General features: G+C 43.3%; 1 protein-coding gene across 3 annotated transcripts in view; it reads left to right on the forward strand.

The window, feature by feature from the left end:
• Positions 1–27,452, forward strand: part of LOC145993980 (putative multidrug resistance-associated protein lethal(2)03659) — a 170,988-nt gene that overhangs the window by 46,475 nt on the left and 97,061 nt on the right. The window contains exon 1 of one of the 3 annotated variants that reach the window (XM_083130009.1): positions 7,383–7,463. The exons of the other annotated variants lie outside the window; for them this stretch is intronic. The gene's annotated coding sequence lies outside the window, so the exon portion shown is untranslated. Of the gene's footprint in view, positions 1–7,382; positions 7,464–27,452 lie in introns of those variants that run through there. 3 annotated transcript variants of the gene reach the window in all.

The raw sequence follows: 27,452 nt of genomic DNA on the forward strand, positions 1-27,452 counted from the left end.
CAATGCTGACAAAAGAAAGAAAATGGCGGCTTGCCTTTATAAACTGCCGACAGTACAGGAAAGAAATCGGCGATCGGTGTTTACCTGTTGTAAACAATAACAGCGGTCTCACTTTAGAACGTAACATTCGGCGGTGAATATGACATGAGATAGCATGGCACTCTGAGAGTTGTTGTTGTTGAGTTGGTATTTTAAGTCCACTTTATGCACAGTAACGCTAATCGGGACTGGACCTACAGTTTAAAGTGTGCCTCCACCGGAGATGGCACTCTTAAGAGTTGGTGTTATTGGTTGAAAAATGTGTGCGCAAGAAAATTAAAAGGTGCGCAAACACTTCTTCGCCCCCCCCCCCGGCACTGACAAAGAAAGGGTAGTTCAGAGTTGCCAAGCGTCTGGTCTGAACGTCTGACCACTCTCTCCCCTTAAACAGGACAGGGAGGGGGAGGCGGGCGGCGTTTTCGTTTGGTTCGTTTTTTTTTCAAGGGTAGCAAATAACTCATTGCAGTTCATTCCATCAATACTTGCGTCAGTAACATCTCTATAAGCAAAGGGCAATTTGATCAGATCTCAATGTTTTAGTACTTCATTACGTACTCTATTAATTAAAGTAATTATTGTTAATATTATTAATATTAATATACATATTCAAACTTGCAAGCAAAAATGTAATTTCAATCAAGTTCAATGTAAGATTGTTTTTAAGTACACTTTATGCCTAGAAAGGGTAATCGGGATTGAACCTACAGTTTAAAGTGGGATCGGAACCACAATTGCCCATGGGCGTCCGGAAGGGGGGGCAAGGGGGAGCCGTGGCCCCCCCTGGAAAATGAAAGTCAACTAAAAATATGTATTTCACACATATAATTTCATTTTAGCCGCAATAATATGTGTTAATTATTGTATGAACACCATAAATTCAAATTAAAGCAATGTTTTTTAGGGAACAACACAATTTTTGGGGAAAATTTGCCTTCGTTTGCCCCCCCTGGAAAAAAATACCTTCCTTGCCCCTCCCTGGAAAAAATCCTGCGGACGTCCATGCAATTGCCTCAACCGGGTAACGAACTCTGGACCCCTTGATTACACTACTTCCTGGAGAGAGAGATTCCAAAATGGCAAACCTAGGTTTCTCAATGGGTTAACACTTGTATTGTAACTGTGAATAGTACAGGGTATAGAGAATATGAGAATCGCCTTGTAAACTGGCGATATGCAGTGGAGGTGCACTATACACTGGTTTGGTTTGATTTGGTGTTTTAAGTCCACTTTATGCACAGTAAGGCTAATCGGGACTGGACCTACAGTTTAAAGTGGGATCCGAACCACAATGTGCCTCCACCGGGTATCGAACCCGGGACCCCTTGATTACAAGGCAACGACTGCGCCATCGGGGAGGCCCTATACACTGGTTCGAATATTATATTATATAATATGTAATATATAATATATTACATCTTGTATATTACACTGCTCTCCATAAATTAAGCAACAAATGGTGATCATCCAATAGAATGAAACACAAGGCCGGAGGGTGTACATATTTTATTTGTAACGAAAGTGACCGTTGTCTGACACTAATAAGGGATATAATCCCTAACGCATTCGTTGCTTTCTTTCAGCGTGCCCACCACTCTTCTTCTCTTTTCTCCAACTGTTTTCTCTTTTACCTCAAATTTTCTTGTTGTTGCTTAATTTCTGGAGGGCAGTGTATATTAATAACTTACTTTCTGTCCTCCAAAATCTGGGGGAGAGGTCAGTTCAGTGTAATACGACGCCAGGGTTTCCGGGTTTGAATCCCGGCCTGGGCATGACGTGTCCCTTCCTAAATTTATTCTAAACACCACACATCCACACCGTTGCGGTTAAATGAAATGGCAGAAAAGCGCTTCCTAATAAAATTATTGAACACTGTGAAAAAGTAATTCACGGACTGTAACTTCTTTCTTAAAATGTGTCAGTCATATTTCTGTCTAATTTCGTTGATTTTAAAAACAATTTTAAAAATATATATTTTTTAAAATTTATCAAGTGCTTATTTTTATTACAAAGCGAAATGAAATAGAATGTGTATGGATGAATGAGAAAAGAATCTGATTCCAATATTTCAACTGATTTCACAGTCGAATAATCATTACTGACTGAGGGAGCGTAGGACGGCAGTTGCCCCCCCCCCCACTTTTAGCCACTTTTGATCCGATACTATGCTAAAGCTTATCTATAAAGGAAAAGTAAAGTTCCTTTGCCCAACCCAGTTTTGGAAACCAATCGCCGCCACTGTCGACAGCACGCCTTGCAACACACACCACGATCCTGAGCCGAAAGGAAATTTCCCCTCCTGGCCACCTTTAGTTTTCTTTGTTAGGCTGTGAAGTCAAAATGGAGACTTGCTACTCCTTGCCACAGGCCTGTCTTTCATCCCTCCCTCATGTATATGCCAGTGGGCGATGCACTGACCATACGTAGGGGACGATTCGTTGCTGCCACTCGAGAAGAGGGAAAACATGTGCCATATACTAAGTTAAATACAATTGAGTCGCCGTAGTTTTCTGGTTTTCGATATCATAGTCCGCTCCAATTGTTCTCACGGTGCCACTGGCGTAAGCAGGATTTTTGTTCTGGAGGGGCTGAAATTGTAAAGGTGTATAGTATATAGCTTTGTTCTAGAATTGTGGGATACCGAATAAAATATATAGGCTATCGTACATTTTGAACTTTTCACTCTATTAAAATTGTACTCGAAGACAGAAATGGTTATCGGGTGTCATTTTAACTTTAAGGGAGGTTTGCGTTTACATCTTTCCTTTCTTTGAATTCTTAACAAATTTTCATCTAAAAATTTGGATTTTCTTAAAATTTCTGGAGGGCAGTAGCCCCATCAGCTCCCCCCTGCGTACGCCAGTGCAAGGTGCTATGCCCCACAGGAAATCGAAACCTTTATTGCTCGCACAAAATCGTGTGTGTCGTGTCGTTTCAGTGTGAAATCCCCCTGTAACGTGCTTCTTGAAAACAAAAATTTTGAACTGAAGCGACACAAGATGCATTTGTAGCTTGGACTGGACTATGTTCTCAATACGGTGCATCGTGTCACCTGTTTCTGTTGTTCCCGCATACGCAATGAATCTTTTGCGTGTCGCTTGTCGCTTGGGTGTGAAATCACCATGTCGCTCGGGCCGTGCATCAAATTGACTTGGTCTGTTCACTTATGCGCGGTGTATGTGTTGCTTTAGTGAGCTTTTACATGTCTCTCGAACTGGGCTCTTCTCTCATTGAGAGATTTCACATTGAAGAGACATGTAGTGCTTGAGAATCTCACCAGTCGAACTCAGTCTTCTGGGGCTACCGCTAAGGTGTGAAACGTTGATATTGATTGACTAGTTCCGAAGCGACATGTGTTGTGTGTCGCTTTGGTCTGAAAGCTGCTTGGCATCTCCGTGTTGCTTGTCGCCTGTAACTTTCAGACCGAAACGTCAAGCAACACGTGGATTTCACTCCAAACAGCAAGTGCAAATGACATATGTCGATTGGAAACGCGTCAATCCACAGCAACGTTTCATAACGTAGCGGCAGGCATAATAGGGCTCAGAAACTTGCGTTGGATTGGTGAAATCCTCAAGCAACACGTGTCGCCTGTAAGTTCGGTGTGAATTCTACCTTAGTTTAGAGACATGTATTACGAAAAATATTGAAATGTTAGTGAAGAACCTATTCTTATTAATGTTTAATTACGAATTTTGCCATTTTTGAACATATGCATCTGCATTCTAGTGACGAAAGAAACATTTTAAGGGTGGAAGGTATTTCGGGAAGGAGATTAAAGTCGTACTCTTAAATACGCCACTGTCACCACAGAGGAGGAGCAAATTTTTAACGAGTGGAGTAGACGGAGAAAACGAATAGTTAGACCATAATTAAGAACGTAAAAATGTATGTTGTTTTTGTACTATATTGTCCTGTATCTGGCTTTTGTGTTTTAGTCAGATTAATCATTTCCAGTATTCTAGCATAGGAACTCTGGTTGAATATTTTGTTAATTAATACAAGAAGAAATCCTACTAGTTTGCTTTCTTGATGAGGAAATACACAAGCATTTCCTACAATATTCTTTGCTCGCTCACACGCGCCCTCCGGCAGATTGCTACAATTCTTCGTTGATATATATATTTTCCGAGAAATACGAGACATAATTGCCCAAGCTCAAACCGATATATTAAATACGGCTACTATCACACAACGAACCCTCTCAGAACGCAATCGTGAAGCGCCGTTAACATTTCCCATGTAAGCAATGATGTAGCAACGCTGCATTCTCCAGCGTTGCAACTTATGCAGCACTGCGAACAATGCAACGTTCACAGCCGTCAGTGAAAAATGCTGAGTCATGTAAGTTGAGGGGGAGATCCGACAACGCTGTTCTCTGCAACCGCAGGCCCCACCCACTACGATCTTCCTCGCTCCGCCTTGACGTCACCGCTGATGTAGTTCCGCAATTTTTCACACACTGCAGATGTCTCTGGCGTCGCACAAACGACACACACGTTGTGTGTAGGTGATAAGCACAGAGCCCCGTTGAGAGGAACCGATAAACACCTGATACACACGTACAGGCACAATGCCCCGAAAAGAGGAACCAGAAAAATGCACTGTTTTGTAGCATAACTCCGAGTACAATTGTCGGACATTGTTCTATCTTTTATCAAAATATAGATCTTGGTCCCCTTCGTCGATTAATTCCACGACATTAAATTTTCCTTTGCCCGTTCGGCCATAATATTAAATAATGTGCTCTCTCGTTCCGAGGAACCACCAAAATTACCTCGCAATGAAAAAGTCCCTCTTAATGCTGGTAATTTTTCTGATCTTGTTCCTCCTAATGACGGGTATACCAACGCACACACACACACACACACACACACACACACACACACACACACACACACATATACATATATATGTCCAAAATTAAAGAAACAAACTGAAATTCTTTCCCGTGTGTCTATTTGACCACATAATACGATCAGGTGATAGTAATATTTATGATGTCATAGACAACTGGTTTTAAGATAGAAAATAAACTAACTTTAATGTGCCAGGATTTATCAAGAAAAAAAAAGTCAACGATAGCAACAGGTTAAACTTGGCAAATTTATATATTAAAATAAACACTGACGGATCAAAAGATGAGGAACATGTCGGCTGCGCATTCTACGCACCCTGCCAAAACATAGTCAGACAATTCTCCTTACCGCAAGACATGTCCATATTTTCGGCAGAATTTTATGCCATACAACAGGCATTGCTCTATGCCCGTGGAGCGGGATTTTTTTAAAAAAAACTCTAATTCTAACTGACGCATTGAGTGTTTTATTTACACTCGATCGTTGTGGGAAAGATGCATACCGCATGCCCATTCTCCCGTCCCTCATCTTACAAACTACATTAAATCTCCGCCAAAATGATCAACGAGTGCAATTTACGTACGTAAAAGCTCATAGCAATCTTAATATATATCAGGATTTAGTGGACCAATATGCAAAAAAAGGCGAAGAACACTTCTTTTCCTACTCCCCTTCGTTTATCCTATACTGATCTTCTACCCAGAGTTAAAATGAAACTTAATTCCCAATGGGAAGCTCGGGCACTTAATCAAATTGCAAATACGACCACTTATAGATGGTACGCAGAAAAAGTAGTCAGTCGACCCTGGTTTCATAAACTGAAACTTCCTCGTGACGTGATAACTTTCACACTTCGCCTACGAACGGGACACGTTTGCACAAACTAACACCTAGCAAAACTGCATCAAAATCCCTCCCCTGCTTGTGATTGCGGAGAAAACAAACAAACGTCTGTTCATCTCTTTTTCCATTGCCCGTTAAGGAGCAAACACAGATACGCTCTTTTCAACAGACTACACAGAGCAAAGATACCCTTTCCTGTATCCATACCCTCCCTATTATCGTCTCCTTCCCCTCGTACGATGTGGATATTATATAGTTTTGCCCGCCAGAGTGGTATTCAATTTTGAAATTTGTGTGTATGTGCAATCTTCTGATCAGTGTTAAAGTACAGTGAAGTGTAATATTACGATATATTTACGACCACAAGGGTCATGAAGAAGAAGAAGAAGTATATAAAAAAATCAGACGAGGAAAGGATTTCTGTTTGTTGCTTTAATTTTGGACACTAGTGTATATATGTGTATTAAGTTTAAACCAAGGAAAATTAACGTGAGAACTCGAGGCAAAAGAAAAAAAAATTGTTGATAGTTTCGTATATCTGGAATGTATTGTAAGCTGAAGTCAGGAAGTCAAAGAAAGACTGGAAACTTTTCATAGAAGATGTGTAGCATTGTCTGGCGCATGAACCTGGACGCTATGAAGAGGTGAGGGACAGCGAGTCAGCGACTGGATGCTTTAGAAATATGGCTATGACAAAGAATGGAGCATGTCAAATGGGAAGAGAAGATAGGAAATAAACCTGTGTCGGAAAGATGTGGTGGAATAGGAGTAATGCTGGAATTCATCAAGAAAGAAAGGGGGAAAAAGAAACTGGATGAGACACTGGCTAATAAAGAAATGTATGCTACAAGATGCTCTGGAAGGGATGGTTAATTGGGGGAGTGATGATATTAAATTAAGTCGATCCTACGATGGCACGTAGCGTAAGTTGCAAGATCAGAAAACCCAGAGGTTGCAGTGAAAAACTTGCCAATTGGGACAGAGTACGATGAATGAATGAAACTTGTAACTGATGAACTTGTGTGATTGGTCTTGTCAAAAATCCCCTCCCAGATTTCTTCTGCGAATTTCCAATGCTATATAATTCTGTGCAAATAGCATAGTCATTTTAGAGCTTGTATATTATACTGAGCATGTGAAAGCTATAATCTTACGTGATATTTGTGGATTAAAAAAAATCCCTGTAACGTTCATAGTTCACGATTCTGTTGGTATTAATTTTATTGACCTTGACTTGGAGTTGCGCCAATCTTAATTTTCTAGCTTTGTAGTAAACATAAATTATCGTGTCGTATTTTGGGCTAAGCTACGTATATTTTCAATTTCACATTAAACTTACAACGTTTTGCAAAGTATGAAACTTGTATGTAATGGTGCTATTTTAACACAAGATAAGTTCATTTGCTCTGACATGCTTACAGTGTCTTTGTGCATATCATGGTTTCTTTTCAAATGAACAGGTCAACATCCTCTCACGTTTTTAATCTCCAAATAAACATTTCCGGTCTAACCTTATCGCAATTTTTCATTGCTTATCTTAATTCAGCGATTTGTGCTTTAGACTTCTTGTACAGTGGTGTTTTGACCTTCATAATTTATAGGCAAACATGCACATGGCTTTGCGAGTGTGCGTGGTTGCAGTACGTGGAAGTAGCAGTCATTTCAGCTGATATGTGTGTATGTACAGATCACGACGAGGGAAGATTTCGGATGCGTTGGCTGCAAGTAAGTGCAGTTGCATTTATATCATTAATTGATCAATACAGTAGCACTTGTTTATTCAGTTATGTTATTTATTTTACCGCTTGATTAACAGCGACAATGTCACGGATGAATAGCTGTAATAAAAGGAAATACGCTGACCTCCGTGGCGTGCGAAGTGGCTAGTGCATGACGCCAGGGGTCCCGGGTTCGAATCCCGGCCTGAGCATGGGCGTTCTTTATGAGTATCCCTTCGTCAATTTTATCATATCATCACTCATCTTCGCGATTAAAAAAAGTGGAAGAAAGGCGAAGTAAAATGAACCAAGTCAATCAACTAAGGCACATTACGAATAATTCAATAAAATGTTATGGATATCCATCAACGACTATTTCTGATTTTACATACACAAAGAAACTGAAGAACAAACTTAACCTTGTTCGCTGAGATAACTGTTCCTCTGAGATAACGTAGATACTCATACACACATGTTAATGATATTTTTCTCTGCCTTGTAAATGAGCAAATCTCTACTGTATAAACAGAGGCCTAAATCAAGAAGCTTGGTTCTTATTGCTGCAATATTGTTCTAGAGTGCGCGTCAAATCTCCTGCATATGGCCTTGAACAACACCAGCGAATCACAGACGTGCGGCGTTGCCTAGTTCCGTGACAAGGCGTTTCGCTCAACCACGCTGTCTGTTTTCCGTGTGAGATTTCGACATGGCACAGCTGCAGTGCGCTGCTATTGGCTATCGCCATAGGCAGGAGATTTGACGCGCACTCTAGTGTTTCTACAACTTAGTGTTGTCTGTTTCCTTTTCGTGTGTTACACTTCAGTGTTCAGACTTGGACAAAGAAAGGCAAGCTGTCCCAGCTAACTGTAGAGCAGGGCCGCGCATATCAGCAGAGGAGGGGAGGAAAATCAAGTGGTGAAAGCGCAGCGTTGCCAAACGTACGGTCCAGACTATAGTCCGTACGCTAAATGCACGGCTTGTTAAAATTTGCTCTTGCCGTTTTATCCCTAACATTTCCCTAATAAATTTTTAAACCACTCGTACGGACCTGGAGACAAAAGTACGGTCCGTTTGCCATGTGCGTTCGGTATTATCCTTTTCAAAAGTTTGCAACGCTGGATAGCGAAGGAGGAAATCGGGAACACTCCCGTCGCCGATTACACAAACCCGTTTCTCTCAATGTTCATTGGTGGAGCCGTCTCGCGGCACTACTTCCGCAGAGACTTGTTCTCGTTCGCCTGATCTACAGTTAGCTGGTACGGAGTTTAGATTTTAAGAAAATTATTTTTATCTTTCTAAAATTAAAGCTTTCGTTTCGACCTAACTTTTGGTCAGGTGTCACCTCTGCTGGACCGCCTATTCACCTTTAGCCTTATGGCTTTTCTGCAGAAGATAATTTGCCCAAGAAATGTTTTATGCGAGGGGTTTGATGAGGCCATAGTCATAAACCGTGAGCGTGTATGGCTATATTACTCTTATAATTTGAATAGTTAAAAGTACTTAGTTATAAGTAGGGACATTGAATTTTCGCGATGCGCGAAATCGCGAAATGTGAAAAAAAGATTCAATTTTGAACATTCTGCACGTAACTACACCCCCAATGATGAAATATTCATGAGTTTTATTCGCGAAGTAATGCGAAATGTGTGCTTTTCCACGAAATGAACGCTTTTTCGTGAAATAACCGTGAAATATCATCAAATGAAGTAGAAAACACGCAAAAACCGGCAATCGAGGTTGTGCGTGCAAACTGTCGATTTGTAACGAAACGTTTGCCTAAAGTTTCCTACCATTTGCAGCTGAAGAACGTTTTAACGTTATCTTCGATCACATCAGGAAGACGCTGCAAATTGGGATTTCCCATGCACATAATCTCAGTTCGAAAACTTCGCTCCCTGTCAAGCTGCATTCCTTTCTTCCCCCGAATGTCTACTCAACTTCCAGTTTCATTGAACTTGCTAGCTGTAGCAGCGATAAGATTAGTCTGTTCCCGCACATCAAGGGAGACAATGGTGTCATTTGTGTTCAGTCATGAATGAATTTTGTTTATCATCATGTGATTTTCAACATGTGTATGTGCAGTAGTGATTATTTTATTTGTTGGACAGCAAGGATATCCTTTAAATACATACAATGAATAAATCACTTGAGTTATGCAATTTAGTTTGATTAATTGATTTGTTGTTTTAGTCCACTTTATGCACAGTAAGGCTAATCGGGATTGGACCTACAGTTTAAAGTGGGATCCGAACCACTTGTGCCTCCACCGGGTATCGAACCCCGGACCCGTTGATTACAAGGCAACAACGCTACCACTGCGTCATCAGGGAGGCCTGTTATATAATATAGAAATGAAGTGATTTTGTGTTGATGTTTTCTTTTTGGTTGGACAGCTAAGTACTTGTGCATGTGTACAGTATATAAAAATGAAGTAGTTTATCAATTTATAGCTGTTTTGTATGTTGTTTCCTCTCATAATGAAAAAGTGTGTGCATTTTTTTTTTCACCGCTGGTATATACCGCTGATCTAACATTTTATTTACCGCTCTCCTCAGTTTTTATTTACCATAAATTTGTGTCCCTAGTTATAAGTAGTGCAAATTCCTGTAGATAAAATGAGTCGTAATTCGTTAAAGTAGCATTGAATAGTTACAACCATACTGCGGGACTCGAAAATGAGAGCTTCAAGGTCAATCGTCTCCCAGCTCCCCTCTTCGCCCTTAGCCCGGCTGTGTTGTCACATTTGTAGCTTCGCCTCGATACGAACGGGTGCAGTTCTTGATTCAGCAAAGTATGTTGTTACTATCACGATAAGTGACACTAATAGTGCCAATGACTATGAAAATATCCCTCGCACACCACAGCAACGAGAGATACGATTCGGCAGGCACGACGTTAATGAAATAAAGAGATAAAGTATTTCAGATTTTTTCAAACGTTAGCTGATAATCCAGAAATGGCAAATATACTATTAATTTCAAATAAGTTCAAAAGCTGACTGAAGACGCAGAACGACTGTTCAAAACATTAAAAGAACCGTAGACAATGCGGAAAGAAATTAAGCACACTACTTCCATACGCTATGGAAACACTACAAAAGAGAGGGAAGAATATAACAGGATTAGATGAATTTGATAAGGAAGTAGTGCGTAGGTCTGTTTTTAGTTTGTATGATCGTGGAGAACATCCAACAGCTGAAACGGTGAGACTGGGCTTAAAAGAAAAAAATGAACGCTCGGGATTTAAAAAAATCCATGAAGTACCTATTAAGGTATTAAAATGTATAAAGTATAAAATAATAACGTAGAGAGCGCCAGCGTAACAGTAACATGACAACAGCGTCCTGCCTACACATAACCTTGGGGCTTGCATTTTCGTGTCCAGCAATTTAGTTTTAATGAATGCTTTTAGCAAAATCTAGCTTTACTAAGGAAAAAAATAACTCTGGTTTCTAGTTAACACTTTTAACTAACATGACTACAATCGAAAGTAATTTTAACTGGTTACTCTCCAGTTCAAGCCTAACTACTTTTTCGCCCCAGCCACACTGGCTTTCTAATGCCAAGCCCTTTCTATCAGCAAAAGTAAGCTGTCCCTGTCCCACATTTTTGACTTCCAATCGCCGCTGCTGCAGGTTATTATTATTATTATTATTATTATTTCAGCGGTATCTCGGGAGAGCTTGAACCTCTACAACACCCTCTCGGCGCCCCCTTGAATTTATAAATATAATATCCTGATGCCTCAGAAAATTTTGCTGGAATTTTCAAATTGCAATGTGGGAGTACTTGTACCGTTTTATTTTATATTAGTACAGACAGCGCAGTTGTAGTACTTCGATCGAGAGGAAGAGATAGCGATTCAAGTGTGAAAACATTTCCCCAACAAGAAGCAACAAAGCCTTTTTGTGGTCGTGCCACAATAGACTGATAAAATGTGCAGATAACCAGAGATACAAAGTTAGCTCAGGCTCATAATCCTAGTTTTTTGTTTGTTTAAACCTGCACCTTTTTATTACTGAACTGTGATTATACCATGTGAGCCGAGCTTCGTACCCTTATTCTACAAAGGCAAGAGCAAATTTTGCTCTCTTGGAAAGACATTCAGGCGTCATGCATCAGGCTTATCTTTTATTATTATTATTTTGGGACAGTAGAGGACACAAAGTTCATCATGAACGTCCGGAAGGGGTGGGGGGCACGCCCCCCTGGATAATGAATGTCCATCTAAAAGGTATATATTTCACACCTAATTTTATTTCAGTCATAGTAATATATGTTAATTATTATAAGGGTGTTGAAAGAACATAATAACTTCAGACTGAAGGAGTGTCTTTTTAGGGGAAATCACTATTATGATGAAAAATATGCCTCTTTGCCCCCCCTGAAAAAGTACCTTGCTTGCCCCTCCCTGGAAATAATCCTGCGGACGTCCATGGGTATCATTAGAATTTGCAGTGTTGCCATATTTGTGGTCAAAACTGGATTTGTTCTGAGGTTGGCAATGTTTTATTGCAGTTCGCATGGCAGCAATAGAAAGATTAGGGATGACAAGACTATTTTCCTTTTGGAGGGAGACCTGACAACATTGCATGGTGAATGTTGCCACCATTCTCTTTGGTTGCCACCTCGTGTGCAGGAATTAGCAATTCCTGGACTTAGCTCATTTTCTCTTCGGAGGGAGGGTTGATGGCGCTCGCGCTACGACGCCAGTGGTCCTGGGTTCGAATCCTCACCTGGGCATGGATGTTTGTGAGTTTCCATTCATCAATTTCATCATATCAGCACTCATACCCATCTTTGCAAATTATCCAAAAGTGGCACAAGAAGTGGAGTAAAATGAAGCAAATCAGTTAATCATTATAATGCCGCCGCTCTTGGAACCGGTGTGCAATCACAGCGCAGAACGGTTATTTTGATAAAATCCTGTTTCCCTACTGGTTGCTTCGGGGAGGAGGGTTTGAGAGGTTGCCGCTTGTTGCCCCAAGAGGGGTGCAGAGATAGGTCTAATTGGCAGTTTGATCGCAAGTTCCTTCGTAGGTAAACGCGGCAACAAGGGATCACTGCCAGAAAGGCCGCCAGGAGTATGCGGGATTTCACTAGACTAGGCAACTTAGCCACATCGTCAGGGCCCTCGTTCGTTTTTTCCATTGGAGAGAGGGTTGGCGCTTTGACTAGGCAACGCTGCAGCTAGATGTTGCCATATCATGTACAGGAACGATCTATTCTGGAATCTGATGTGGACATTGTCGATATCCCTTGGAGATTTGTGATGTATTATTTCCTGATTGGCAGGAGGTTACCTCCATGGGCAGGAACGTGGCGGACGGCTGAAGTACGCTGGTGTCATAAATTCTCAGTGTTGCAAACTCGCTTTACTTTTACAGTTGCAAAGTTTGCGTAGTAAATTATAAGGAGATAACAATATAAAAATCTCCAAAAGCATGTGGCGAAAAACACAATACGTGTTCAATTAGCATGTGCCACCAACAGTGACTGTGCCAGCCTAAAATAAGTATAGGGATACAGATTTCGGTTTAAAATTCTCTTCGTAACTTTTTTGGTGGGGGCAGAATCGAGAAGTTTTCCATCCCATAACAATAGTGTCCAGGACTATTTTGCTAATTAACTGTAATATTTGAGAAATAATAAAAATTATTCATTATTTCTTTGTTCCTCAGGTCCCAGACAAGAATACTCTTCTCAATTTTAAGATCTGAAAATTTTGGGGGGAAAGTGACTGCCTTGCCCTCGCCAAGTTACGCTAACTAATTCCGACTAAAAGATATTTACTTAATACTTTACTACGGTGTAATTTTAACAGTCAGATCCAAAGGTAAATGTAAGATGTTACATTATGTTCCATCATAAACAAAAGTACATGTAGGCACGAATCTTTTATGTCAAATAAAATATAATAGTTGTATTGTTTTCTTTTCTTAAGCCGTTATTTAGTGGAATAGTATCACAGACTCCCTATTCGTCATAATGGTACAAAAAAACCATAAAAACTACTGTCTCAACTCTCTGAACATAACGTATAAATACTACGTGTAACTCCATTTCTACGTTTAGTGTGTGGATAATATTTTGCTGAAATGAGAAAATTGACCACTACAATAAGATAGTCTGTTTTTATGAGCAGCTGCAGAATTGTACAACGTTATTTAAATCCGGACATATCCCAACCCTTTTCTCAATGATCAGAATAGATATACCATTCAACCTTGTGTTATCAATTCGATTACGAAGGTAACACTTGGATTTGCCGCAAGCTAGACATGTTCTTTCACAGCCGGTTGATGGGGGATATCCACACTGCAATAACACAAAACTTATAAAATTTCAATGTTTCTACCATTGTTTGCAGGTCCTGACTTTGAGTTTCCTTTTCTGCTTCGTGTGCCAAACTTTTGGCATCGGCTTTAACTCGGACTCTAAACTGTACCAATCAGAACAGTGTGCAGCGAAAGATTGTAGCTTTTGGAACTTCAGAAAATCGGCACTTTCTGAATTTAAACAGCTAACTCCAATGAAAACATCACTGTTCTTCGAAAACCCTTGTTTAGATTAGAAATTAGATGATAAAGAACTCAAGAACAAATCCTAACTTTAATATCCTCTTCACCGTAACTCTTTTGCTTTCGCATGCTGGAATTTCAACCACGTAATGCTCAAACCGTTTTGGAAGTTTTCGGTTTCGTTCATTTACTACGGTGCTTGAAATATAATTTTCATCTGCAAACGTCTTCACTTCTTTAATAGGGTCTTAAAAAGCAGTATTATCTATTCGAAGTGTATGTGCTTTCCCCAAGAGAGAGAAGCAACAGCAAGATCACACTCAAGTTTTCTGCAGATAATCAGAAACTTACTTTGCCGTCTCGCCAAACACAAAGCAATGAACACAGTTTCAACTCTCGCACTGTGAATTTTGATACATGATTAGTGAAAATATGTGCTGAAGATTATAATTTTATTTCAGAATATGTTATGCCTAAAGGCTGATCAGAATTCGATCAATAGTTTTAAATGTGCTTCAAAGATATATTTTCCTCACCGGAATCGAAATTAATCACTATGGCGGTATTGCAGACATTATTTTCTAAACCTCACAAATGATTACTAATTAACAAGAGGCGGCCTAGGTCTACGAACAGTAGCTGACTCCCGTGGCAGAGTGGTTAGCACAGCATGGGTGTTCTTTATGAATGCCCCTTCATCAATTTAATATCATATCATTGTATGCTACGCCCTCCCTTGCCCGGGAAAACAAATGCTACCACTACCTAGATAGAGGCGGCAAAATCTCCCTCGAACAAGCGAAATAGCGTTACGGTCCAGGTTAAGTTCGTGTGTAGGAACCGGTGACCAACAGTGCATAGTAATAAGCCATATCGAATAAAAACAAAGACATATGTACTTCCAAATTACCACCTCTTTACCTGTAGCCGGGAAGCGGCTAGCTGCATACCTGAAAATCACGGGTAGCGACATGCATACGAAAATGATATAGCCCAAAATTAACATGAAAATAAAAAGTATATTCTATTCATAACCAACAAAAATGGAATTATTACAGGTCCCCACACTTGCACTCTCACATTCTCTCTCAGATTCAATCCTCATGGGGTCATCGACACAAGAAATTATACATGACATGTACAGGTTTTATGACGACAAGCCCTAATTATTGCATTCTCAATTAATTTTATCTTACTTTTCGTCTAATCAGGTCATTTGTGATTTTGCTCCAGTGCTACTTAAATCCTAGCCAGCCCTTACTTAAGTTCACCTTTTGTTTTTAAAAAAGAAACTAGTCGGCGCGGTGACCATACATTACTTGACCAGTATAAACAAAGGCGTCTCAACGGCAATTACATTCACGTGGGCGGACGTTTTCCTTTTACAAGACCTCACGTGGTTCCAAACATAACAAATAACCTCTGTTGAGTGACGCAAACATATACTCTCTAGCAGGCGGGACTTAAACACTTCGCCGCGACGAGCAATTCACATTACCAGGCAAATACTTTAACAAATAATCACATATGCGACCGGACATAGCTAGCAGCGACACAGCGCTGACACATAAAAATGAACAAACCTCAAGTAGAATATGCAATTAAGCGGGCGGCGCTTTACTCTAATAGTACGCACTTTAAACGAATACAAAGGAGCACAAACAACAATGAATTTAAGATCATAAAAAAAAATATCACAAGGAATAAGAAAAATTGACCTGAGATGAATAGATTACAAATGACAAGCGCGACGGGAGTTTGGTATGAAGTTCGAGTTGAGTGGGCGTTTTCAAAATGTCGACGAATTTCAAGGGCGTTCTCTAAATCAATCGGGCCGTCACGTGTTAAGGTTCACACAGATGAATACTTTACCATCTCTCAGCTTCCGGGGTGCATCCTGGCGTCTTTACGGGCGATTGAAAACACATAGTATCCACGCGAAAGGTTTCCTTGGTCGTGACGATGAAGATGCAAAAAGGGTTCAAACACCTAGTTCCCCGGCTCCTCTTCCTCTCGGGATCGGTGGATCTCCGTGGTATGGCGCGGTTCGGACGTCGCATCTGAGCGGTCGTTGTAGGCGTCGTCGGGGCGTCAACATCTCTCTCTACGTCTCTCTGTCGCGGTTGGTAGGCGTCGTCGGCGTCGTCGGGGCGTCAACGTGGCGGATGGTAGGCGTCGTCGGGGCGTCAACATCTCTCTCTACGTCTCTCTGTCGCGGCTGGTAGGCGTCGTCGGGGCGTCAACATCTCTCTCTACGTCTCTCTGTCGCGGCTGGTAGGCGTCGTCGGGGCGTCAACATGGCGGATGGTAGGCATCGTCGGCGTATCAATAGGGCGGCGTTCGACGTTCTCTCTCTCTCCATGGCGGCGGATAGGCATCATCGGCGTAGCTTCTTCTGACATCGGGCGGATCGACGTAACGCCCCCATCTCTCTTCTTCCTCTAGCCCGCCATAGTTTCCGGTGTTCCTCGTTTCTCAAAAATTATAAATGGCGTAAGGTAATCACGGAAACACGGTTTCGCTTCAACTTCCCCCAGCGGTTGAGGTAGGCGCACTCGTGTAGACTTACTGCCTATCACACACACTGGTGTTCGCACAACAACACAAAGTCCACTGTACACGAAAGGTAGCACGAAAGTGCTCTCGTTCCAAGAATCGCGGCAAAACTGTATATGGAGAGGTAGCTCGGAGCTGCTCTCGCTACAAGGATCGCGGTAAGACTGTGTAACGAAAAACCATGTCCTTGGTTTTATTTGGATTTTGAAAAAGGACGCTAGGCGCACGTTGGAGTGACGCTTCCGAAGAGGTTATTCCACCACGCTCTATTGTCTCCAAACTAGGACGTACCGTGTCCGAAGTTGACTTGTGCGGATTAAGCTTCCGCCTGGCTGTCGCCCATAGCTCAATTGCAATCGCTGTCCACAAACTGATCAATTAGAACCGATTTTATCTGGCGTCCGTAATTGTCGCTTGATCGTGACGAAACTCCACACATCCGTCCTTGCACACATGTCGCTGCGCTGGTATAAGTTTCACATGAATCTGACCGTTGGAAACCGAGATATTTAAATGTTTGTCATTACGGTCGAATTTCCTAAGCTTTAGACGCATAGCGTGACCCTTCAGGTGCTCGCCCTTAACACACGCGAACGTCTCGTTCCTCCCGTCGGCTTGGCAAAAATCAAATATGTAATCTTACAAATTAAAACACTCAACACTTTGAATCAACACGTCTTTTTACCGCTACATACATGAATAATAATGATAATAATAATAATGACGGTAAATCTGACTGTCAGAACCTCGCCCCTCTCCTTCTTCCAAGGATTTCGTAAGCGTGAAAAATTCGCTCTACACAGGGACAGATTTTTTTGTTTACAAATCCTCGAACACTCTGTATATAAAATTGACAAGCAAATACATGAACACCCTGTATATAAAAATTGACAAGCAAATACATGAACACCCTGTATATAAAAATTTACTCTCTGAACGGCACGGACACTGTGACCTTCCAGATACATAACATATATAATAACACCCTGAATATAAACATAACACGAAGAGTAAGTATACAAAACAAGAACAAGATGTGAGCATTTACGTGTCAGCTTGCATTCCTACGTCGCTCTTACTCTCGTACAGTGCTGTCCACTCTCTGCGCTTCTCATCGGAACAGTTCCACCTCTTGCAGTTCTCTATATGCTGGGGTGCTATGATCTTCCCAGACGTGCAGTCCACTAACTCCAGAATATTGGCGGCGAGCTTGCTCTTGCAGAAGTACGGACCATCGTACATGAAAAAGAGCTTCTTGATTTTCCCTTCAATTTGAGAGCTAAGTCCTTGATTTTTTATGAATGCGAGGTCTCCAGTTCGAATCTCGGCGCCGTCATTGGCCTTCCTCCTGGTTTCTTTCATCCGTTCGACGGCCATCAGGATTTTTTGTTTGACAGTTGGGTCGCGTTTGTCCTCCCTCAATCCAAAGTGACGAATTACGTCTCTCCGAGGTGTGCTGCCGAATTGTAGCTCTGCTGGTGTGAACCCAAGGGTGTCGGATTCTGTGTTGTTTAGGAGGAGTACAATCGAGGTGACGTGCTTGCTCCATTCCTGATGCTGTTTATGGCAAAATAATCTCAAGAGGCGGTTCATTTCACAGTGCATGCGTTCGACCTTGTTTGCCTGCGGCCTGTAGCTCGGGGTCCATATGGGCTTCACTGCGTATGCTTCCAAAGTGTCCCTCCAGAGGCTACTTGTGAACTGAGCTCCGCGGTCCGTGAGAATGTAGCGCGGAGTTCCGAGGTGTACAAAGTAATTTTCTGTAAGCTTACGGAGCAGCACTCTCGTTGCGGTTGACCTGACTGGATACGCAACCAGAAAACGACTGCATCCATCCATGACTGTGAATAGGTACTTCATGCCGTCCTTGCTTTTCGGGAGTGGTCCCACGCAGTCTGCGAACAACACTTCCCGCGGTTTCTCTGCCACAAACGATGTTGGGTTTTTTGCTGCTCTGACGCGGTTAGGCTTAGTTTGCATACAAATGACGCAATCGCGCACCCATTTCTTAGCGTCTTTCCGCATCCCTTTCCAATAACAGGTACTCTCGAGGTATCTCCACATTTTCCTCCCCCCGAAGTGACCTGATTTGTCATGCGCTTCCTCCAAGATTTTCTTTCTCGCTTCAGCTGGCACATATACCCTCAGGCGCTCCGGGTTGTGGACATCCGTCTTGCACAGGATCCCGTTCGCGACGACAAAATGCTCTTTCACGCGTCGCTGGCGACGTGGGTCTGCGGGTTGCTGGTCTTCCAGGATACTGAAGTACTGTGCGAGCTCGGCATCTTCGTGTTGCATTTCTATAAACCGCCCGCGGCTGAAGGTGGTCAGGTACAGGGAATCGAACTGCATCAAATTTACGTGCACTTTTGTTAATCCTTTCCCTCCAACGTATCTTGACAGGGCATCAGGCACAACATTCTCTCGCCCTTTCACATACTCCACCTCAAACGAGTAGCGCTGAAGGCGATTGCTCCACCTCGTTAATCTCCCACTCCAGTTTTTCGCGCAGTGCAGCCATTGGAGATTCCGGTGGTCAGTTCTCACAACAAAGTGGCCTCCAGCCAGATAAACATGAAAAGTTTCAATGGCCCACACCACGGCCAGGCACTCGAGTTCTCCGACGGTGTAATTTCTCTCTGCCCCCCGCAGGGAACGACTGGCGTACTGAATCACACGTTTCTCCCCCTCCTTTTCTTGATACAGTACTGCGCCCACGGCCGTGATCGAAGCGTCGCACTGGACATAAAAAACGTCAGAAAAATCAGCGTGGTAGAGGCGAAGCTGTTCACAGACGGCGTCCTTCAGTTTATCTAGGGCTCCTTGGTGTTGATCCGTCCACTTCCATGCCTTTCCTTGTTTCAGCAGTTCAAATAGGGGTGACGCAAGTTCGCTGAAGTTCTGTATGATGCGCCGGTGCCACGTAAATATCCCTAGAAGGCGCTGGACTCCTTTCCTTGATGTCGGGGGCTCAAGCTTCCTTATTGTTTCAAACTTCACTGGGTCCTGCCTCACGCCTCGAGCATCTATGATGTGGCCCAAAAATTGCACTTCCGGTTGAAAGAAAGCCGATTTTTCGAGTTTAATCATCATTCCCGCATCTCGTAATTTAGTGAGGATCAGGCTTAGATGTTCGAAATGTTCTTCCACGTTTCTTGAAAAGCACAAGATGTCATCAACATACCACAGACAGAAATCTTTCACTTCGTCTCCGAGCACTTCCGCCATGGCGTTCGTGAAAGCTTGCACGCCGTTAGAGATTCCGAACGGAACGACGGTAAACTCGTATAAGTTATCCTCGAATCCGAAGGCTGTATAAGGCATGCTCTGTTCGCACAAGGGGACCTGCCAGAATCCAGATAACATATCGATTTTTGAGAACACGTGCTTGCCATGGAACAGTTGTAGGGTGTCCTGTAGTTTTAATGTTCTGACGCGTTCCAGCTTACACCTTGTATTTAGCGCGCGAAAATCTCAGCAAATTCTGAGGCTATTGTCAAATTTCTTCACCACGAGAAGAGGATTCAAATGTACGGAGCGTGATTTCCTAATTACGCCCCACTCCAGCATCTGCTGCAGCTGCCGACGCACTTCCGGTCGATGTGTAAACGCTATCGGGTAAGGCTTACTGACAACTGGACCTTCTCCCTCGACACGGATTTCATGCGTATACTTCTGGCACTTTCCCGGCCTTTCATCAAGAACGACGGCATTCTCCCTCAAAAGTTTGGCGAAAACTTGCTTCTGACTCGCTGAGAGATTCTCACACGAAGCAACTGCGGCGTGCAATCTTTCCTGTACTCCTTTGTCGCGGTCGACCTCTGAACATAAAGCGACGACGGGCTGGAACTCGCCCTCTTCTCCTGCGCATGACTTCCAGAATTCGACGTTAAACTCTTCGTCGCGATTATTCAAGGTTACAAAGTGTCGACCGATGTTAAGCACAGACGCATACCGGCTCAGGAAATCCATTCCTAGCAGCAGGTCCACGGACAATGACTGGACCACCAGAACCTCAACCTCAACATGATGTTCATCCAGCGTTGCCTGCAGAATGGTGTGACCGAGAGGCCTCTCTCTCGCTTTGCCCGAGAAATCGATGAGTCTAAAGTCTCGTACGTGCCGAAGTTGTGGCCTGCGCACTCCCTTTGTCACGCGCCGCCAAGTTGCCTCCGAGCATAAGCTTGCCTCACTTCCTGTGTCTAGGAGCCCCATCACAATTTCATCGCCCACCAGCACGAATTCTGATCGGCGTGGTCTTTGTTACATCCGGGTGGTTCGGCTCAAGCGAAGGTGGATCAGGTGTAGTCTGCCCCGCATCCGAGCCCTGACGCGAGACTTTTATTAGTTTCCCGGATGCTGGTATCCCGACGGTCCTGGCCTGGGCGAACCGCGTCTGGAATTCTGCCTGGTCTCTTCTCTCGCTGGGCTCCGTTGCGTCCTCGCTCCACGGCGTCCTGCATCTCCCCGATCTGACTCCGGGCTGACCGACCTGCTATCCGCGTGACGCTGATAAAATCCATCCCGGACTTGGCCGTTTTGAAAAAAACCGTCGTTTCTCCTTGGCGACGCACGAGTCGGACCTCCACGCCGTCTCCTGCCTCTGAACGGGCGTCTTCGTTGCGGTGAAGGTGGATCTTGCAGCTGGCGGTTCCTTTCAGCCCCTGGAGCGTGGTGCTGTCCTCTCCATCCCTGCTGGACTAGATGAACGCGCGGGTGTTTATTCCGGTGCGACGAATCATCTTCCGGTCGGCGCCGCTTGCTAAACTTCTCACCCCTGGTTTTCTGCCTCTCCTCCTCGCACTGAAACAGGTTTTCCAGTGTGAGGGACATCGCGTCGGCGTCAACCACGCATGCTCCATTGAGGTGACGACGAATCTCGTGTGGAAAATGGTACACCAGAGCGGCTATTATCTCCGCCGTGGTCATTTGGGGTTGCAGAGACTTGAACTCATTGTAACGTTTCCAAAAGTACTGGGCATACGTGAGTCCTCCGCCCCTGTCGTATCGTTCGTTTCGCACCTGCATTAGCATCCTCTGGACCTGCAGGGGACGTTGAAAATAAGTGAGAAACGCTTCTTTGAACTCCTCATATGAATTGAAGCCCCCCTCGTTCCTGTCCATCCAGTTCTTGGCCCGGTCCTGCATTAAAACTTTCAGAATCAGAAGCCTATCCTCGTCCGTCAGACCTAACTCACGGGCGGTAGAATTAAATTCCTCGAGGTACGTGGAAGGAAGAATTCTGTCAGCACCCGAAAATTTTTTGAAGTGCTTCCGGTATTCGGGCGGAAACAGAGCTCTCCTGGCGGACGGTTGTAGTAACTGTAAATCCTCGTCCCTCTGCTCGCGGCGCGGACTCAACCGTGGTGACGCAGTGTTTTCTCTTCGAAGGGGGCGGGGCGTTCCTGGAGCTCGCTGGTCGCTTTCCCCGTTCGAACAAGTGGCGACGTCGGCTGCCGGTGGTGACGTCAATCTGGGCTCCCGCGACGATTGTGAAGTGCCGCTGCTAGTTATGCTCAGTTGACGCACTTTCATCTCGAGGTCCTCAATTCGTTCGGAATTCCCTTCGGCTTTAACTGAAATTTCTCTCACTTGTCGCCCCAGGGTGTCTATGCCACGGTCACATGTCGCTTCCAGCTGCACGCATTGTCGGGCCATCTGCTGCATGCCTTCCTCTTGGTCGCGCACGCTCTGAGACAGTGTTGCCATCTGGTTTTCTTGCCGGTCGATCCGCACGTTGATTCCGGCGATCTTGGCTTCGACACGGGATTCGCATTCCTGTACCCGCGTGACGAGTTCCTGCGTAATCGCCTCACCGGAAGTACGGATGGTCTCCTGGAGGCGGTCTTCCGTCACTCGCATCTGGGTGCTGATGGCCTCTATCTTGCTTCGCGTAGCTTCCATCTTTGATTCTAGCGAGGCTTCCATCCGCAGTAGCATCTCGATGATCTGTTGGGAGTTGGTACCACTGAGGCTAGCTGCTTCGTTGACCCGTTCTGCTTCTCCCAGAGATACCTGTTGCGCGCTGGTCTCATTGGCTTGCACCCCGCTGTTCGGTAGACTGGTTTCTTCACGTGGACTTAACGGGAGATCGCACCGGGAACAAACCTGTCTAGCTGTGCCGACGTTTTCACTTTCTGGGAACTCCTCGCTGCAGACATCGCAAATCACCCTTACGTCACTCATGTTTAAATTTTCGATGCGGCGGTTGCGCAATTTCATGAAATCAAATATTCAACCCTCGGTCGATTCTCAATGCTCGCTGACAAGCGTAAACGTAAGCGCTCACGATATATACCAATATATATATTTAAACAATTCACAAACGAAAAAAGATAAGGGCGGTCGATTCCCCTTTTGCCAGAACTCAACTTAACGCCTAATGCCATCTGCCAAACAAAAATTTTAAAATGCCTAACGCCTTAAGTAGCTGCCCTATTGCCTTAACAAAATAAACGCCTAATATCTCAATTACCACCTCACGTCAAAAATAAAACAATAAAATCTCACAATGAAACACAGTTACATTACACCAAAATACGCCTGACGTAGCCCTTACAAAAACGTATATGCACCTGCACTGATGATGCTTTCGATTTTAAAAAAACCGGTCCCCTGTTCGCGGCGCCAAAAATGTATGCTACGCCCTCCCTTGCCCGGGAAAACAAATGCTACCACTACCTAGATAGAGGCGGCAAAATCTCCCTCGGACAAGCGAAATAGCGTTACGGTCCAGGTTAAGTTCGTGTGTAGGAACCGGTGACCAACAGTGCATAGTAATAAGCCATATCGAATAAAAACAAAGACATATGTACTTCCAAATTACCACCTCTTTACCTGTAGCCGGGAAGCGGCTAGCTGCATACCTGAAAATCACGGGTAGCGACATGCATACGAAAATGATATAGCCCAAAATTAACATGAAAATAAAAAGTATATTCTATTCATAACCAACAAAAATGGAATTATTACAGGTCCCCACACTTGCACTCTCACATTCTCTCTCAGATTCAATCCTCATGGGGTCATCGACACAAGAAATTATACATGATGTACAGGTTTTATGACGACAAGCCCTAATTATTGCATTCTCAATTAATTTTATCTTTTCGTCTAATCAGGTCATTTGTGATTTTGCTCCAGTGCTACTTAAATCCTAGCCAGCCCTTACTTAAGTTCACCTTTTGTTTTTAAAAAAGAAACTAGTCGGCGCGGTGACCATACATTACTTGACCAGTATAAACAAAGGCGTCTCAACGGCAATTACATTCACGTGGGCGGACGTTTTCCTTTTACAAGACCTCACGTGGTTCCAAACATAACAAATAACCTCTGTTGAGTGACGCAAACATATACTCTCTAGCAGGCGGGACTTAAACACTTCGCCGCGACGAGCAATTCACATTACCAGGCAAATACTTTAACAAATAATCACATATGCGACCGGACATAGCTAGCAGCGACACAGCGCTGACACATAAAAATGAACAAACCTCAAGTAGAATATGCAATTAAGCGGGCGGCGCTTTACTCTAATAGTACGCACTTTAAACGAATACAAAGGAGCACAAACAACAATGAATTTAAGATCATAAAAAAAATATCACAAGGAATAAGAAAAATTGACCTGAGATGAATAGATTACAAATGACAAGCGCGACGGGAGTTTGGTATGAAGTTCGAGTTGAGTGGGCGTTTTCAAAATGTCGACGAATTTCAAGGGCGTTCTCTAAATCAATCGGGCCGTCACGTGTTAAGGTTCACACAGATGAATACTTTACCATCTCTCAGCTTCCGGGGTGCATCCTGGCGTCTTTACGGGCGATTGAAAACACATAGTATCCACGCGAAAGGTTTCCTTGGTCGTGACGATGAAGATGCAAAAAGGGTTCAAACACCTAGTTCCCCGGCTCCTCTTCCTCTCGGGATCGGTGGATCTCCGTGGTATGGCGCGGTTCGGACGTCGCATCTGAGCGGTCGTTGTAGGCGTCGTCGGGGCGTCAACATCTCTCTCTACGTCTCTCTGTCGCGGTTGGTAGGCGTCGTCGGCGTCGTCGGGGCGTCAACGTGGCGGATGGTAGGCGTCGTCGGGGCGTCAACATCTCTCTCTACGTCTCTCTGTCGCGGCTGGTAGGCGTCGTCGGGGCGTCAACATCTCTCTCTACGTCTCTCTGTCGCGGCTGGTAGGCGTCGTCGGGGCGTCAACATGGCGGATGGTAGGCATCGTCGGCGTATCAATAGGGCGGCGTTCGACGTTCTCTCTCTCTCCATGGCGGCGGATAGGCATCATCGGCGTAGCTTCTTCTGACATCGGGCGGATCGACGTAACGCCCCCATCTCTCTTCTTCCTCTAGCCCGCCATAGTTTCCGGTGTTCCTCGTTTCTCAAAAATTATAAATGGCGTAAGGTAATCACGGAAACACGGTTTCGCTTCAACTTCCCCCAGCGGTTGAGGTAGGCGCACTCGTGTAGACTTACTGCCTATCACACACACTGGTGTTCGCACAACAACACAAAGTCCACTGTACACGAAAGGTAGCACGAAAGTGCTCTCGTTCCAAGAATCGCGGCAAAACTGTATATGGAGAGGTAGCTCGGAGCTGCTCTCGCTACAAGGATCGCGGTAAGACTGTGTAACGAAAAACCATGTCCTTGGTTTTATTTGGATTTTGAAAAAGGACGCTAGGCGCACGTTGGAGTGACGCTTCCGAAGAGGTTATTCCACCACGCTCTATTGTCTCCAAACTAGGACGTACCGTGTCCGAAGTTGACTTGTGCGGATTAAGCTTCCGCCTGGCTGTCGCCCATAGCTCAATTGCAATCGCTGTCCACAAACTGATCAATTAGAACCGATTTTATCTGGCGTCCGTAATTGTCGCTTGATCGTGACGAAACTCCACACATCCGTCCTTGCACACATGCCGCTGCTCTGGTATAAGTTTCACATGAATCTGACCGTTGGAAACCGAGATATTTAAATGTTTGTCATTACGGTCGAATTTCCTAAGCTTTAGACGCATAGCGTGACCCTTCAGGTGCTCGCCCTTAACACACGCGAACGTCTCGTTCCTCCCGTCGGCTTGGCAAAAATCAAATATGTAATCTTACAAATTAAAACACTCAACACTTTGAATCAACACGTCTTTTTACCGCTACATACATGAATAATAATGATAATAATAATAATGACGGTAAATCTGACTGTCACATCATCACTTATTCTCATCTTCGCGACTAGCCAAAAGTGGCAGATAAGCGAAGTAAAATTAACCAAATCAATCAATCAAGAATACGAGCAGTAAAATTGCCCAAGCGTGCTGATGTATGCACCGTATTGCAATATTTAGTTGGTTGGATGTGCATTAAGGTCCACTATGATTACAGGGCGGCAGCAGTATTACTACTAGACTGCCGAGGCGGAGAGGCCAAAATCTCTCTAATTCTCTGCATTAAGAATTAGGTAGTTTGTGTAGTCTATGATTCCTTAACGTCGTATTTTTCCCTCTCGGATGTAACGATGAAACGAATGGGAGAACGTCGCTAACACTCATCCTATTATATCGGTACTCGAATGAGGAACGAACAAACAGATGAATTTCCTCATACTTATAAAGAAACATTTTTCACACATATTAGAGCTATTCCGAAAAACAGTGACACGATTTATAGAGGCAAATAATTGTACAAAATCCATGCTTTTCGTATCACAGAATCTCGAATATATACATTTAACTGTGTATGCATATATTCCTCGTCACCGTTTCAACTGCCAACCAAAGAACTATCTCAGTCACAGCCAGGCCCGTACCCAGGATTTTTTTGAGGGGGGTAAGCCCGAAACTTTGGTTATATAACATATATATATATATATATATATATAATTGTCATGAAATATATGGCAATTATTAAATAATTAATTTATTTATATATATTTATATTTATAAACATACATAAACTAATTAATTTGCCACATTTATAAACTAGCAAATTAATTCCTTTAACGATTGGTCCAAAATGTCAAGAAATTAGAAGATAGGTGAAATGTTTTTAATAAGTGTTAGATATTATTTAATTATTGCTTTTTTATTAAAAAAATGATAATTAAATTTTCATACTTTTATTGTGTTATGTTTTTATAATGGTGTAAATCTATTAATGGTCTCTCGAAAGGAATTATCTCCTTACCAGAGTTGTAGCTAGAGATTTCAGCGCCCAGAACGAAAATGATTTTTGCACCCCCTGCACGGAATTTGCACCTTCCTACCTACATGTAGCTGGCATACTTAGACATTGTAGAAATTTTATACACTTACTCTTTTCCGCTGAATCCGATGAAGAGAAAACTTAGCATTCAAGAAATGTGGCTAATAAAAGGACAGTCGGTTATGCTTCCCACACCATCTTCATTGAAGCAGCTTGTGCTATTGTTCACATCTGCAAAATCGATTCCAAATTAAAGATAACTAGGTGTAGGAACAAAAATGAGAAACTTTAAGAAGACATTAGTTTCCTATTAAATTAACGTGTAAATGCTTTGTTTTATTCCCGACGAAAGGAGGTGAGAAATGGAGGAGAAATAACAGGTCGGTCTAATTTCTATGTTCCAGGGGTCTAGGGCGACAATTACAACCATTTTCGCAGCTGCGGCTCCATTTCTTACTAGTCCAATTTGATATAATTTTAAAATCTTATCTATGACTGTAGAAGTACTTTTTTAGCCCATGCTGTTACCAGCCATAAAGAGAGAGAGAGAGAGAACAAGAGATGTATGCAACATTCACACACAGGCTCACATCATTCTTTGTTATTCCTTCTTTGTATGTGTTTATGATGTTATTCTTAGCAAAGTATGTTTGAAGTACAATCTAATTGCTTATCTTTTTTGTTTTAACACAAACTCTTACCCTCGGAAAATTTTAA

This window comes from Lepisma saccharinum, chromosome 10, assembly GCF_977018435.1.
Source record: "Lepisma saccharinum chromosome 10, izLepSacc3.1, whole genome shotgun sequence".
Classification (NCBI taxonomy): Eukaryota; Metazoa; Arthropoda; class Insecta; order Zygentoma; family Lepismatidae; genus Lepisma; species Lepisma saccharinum.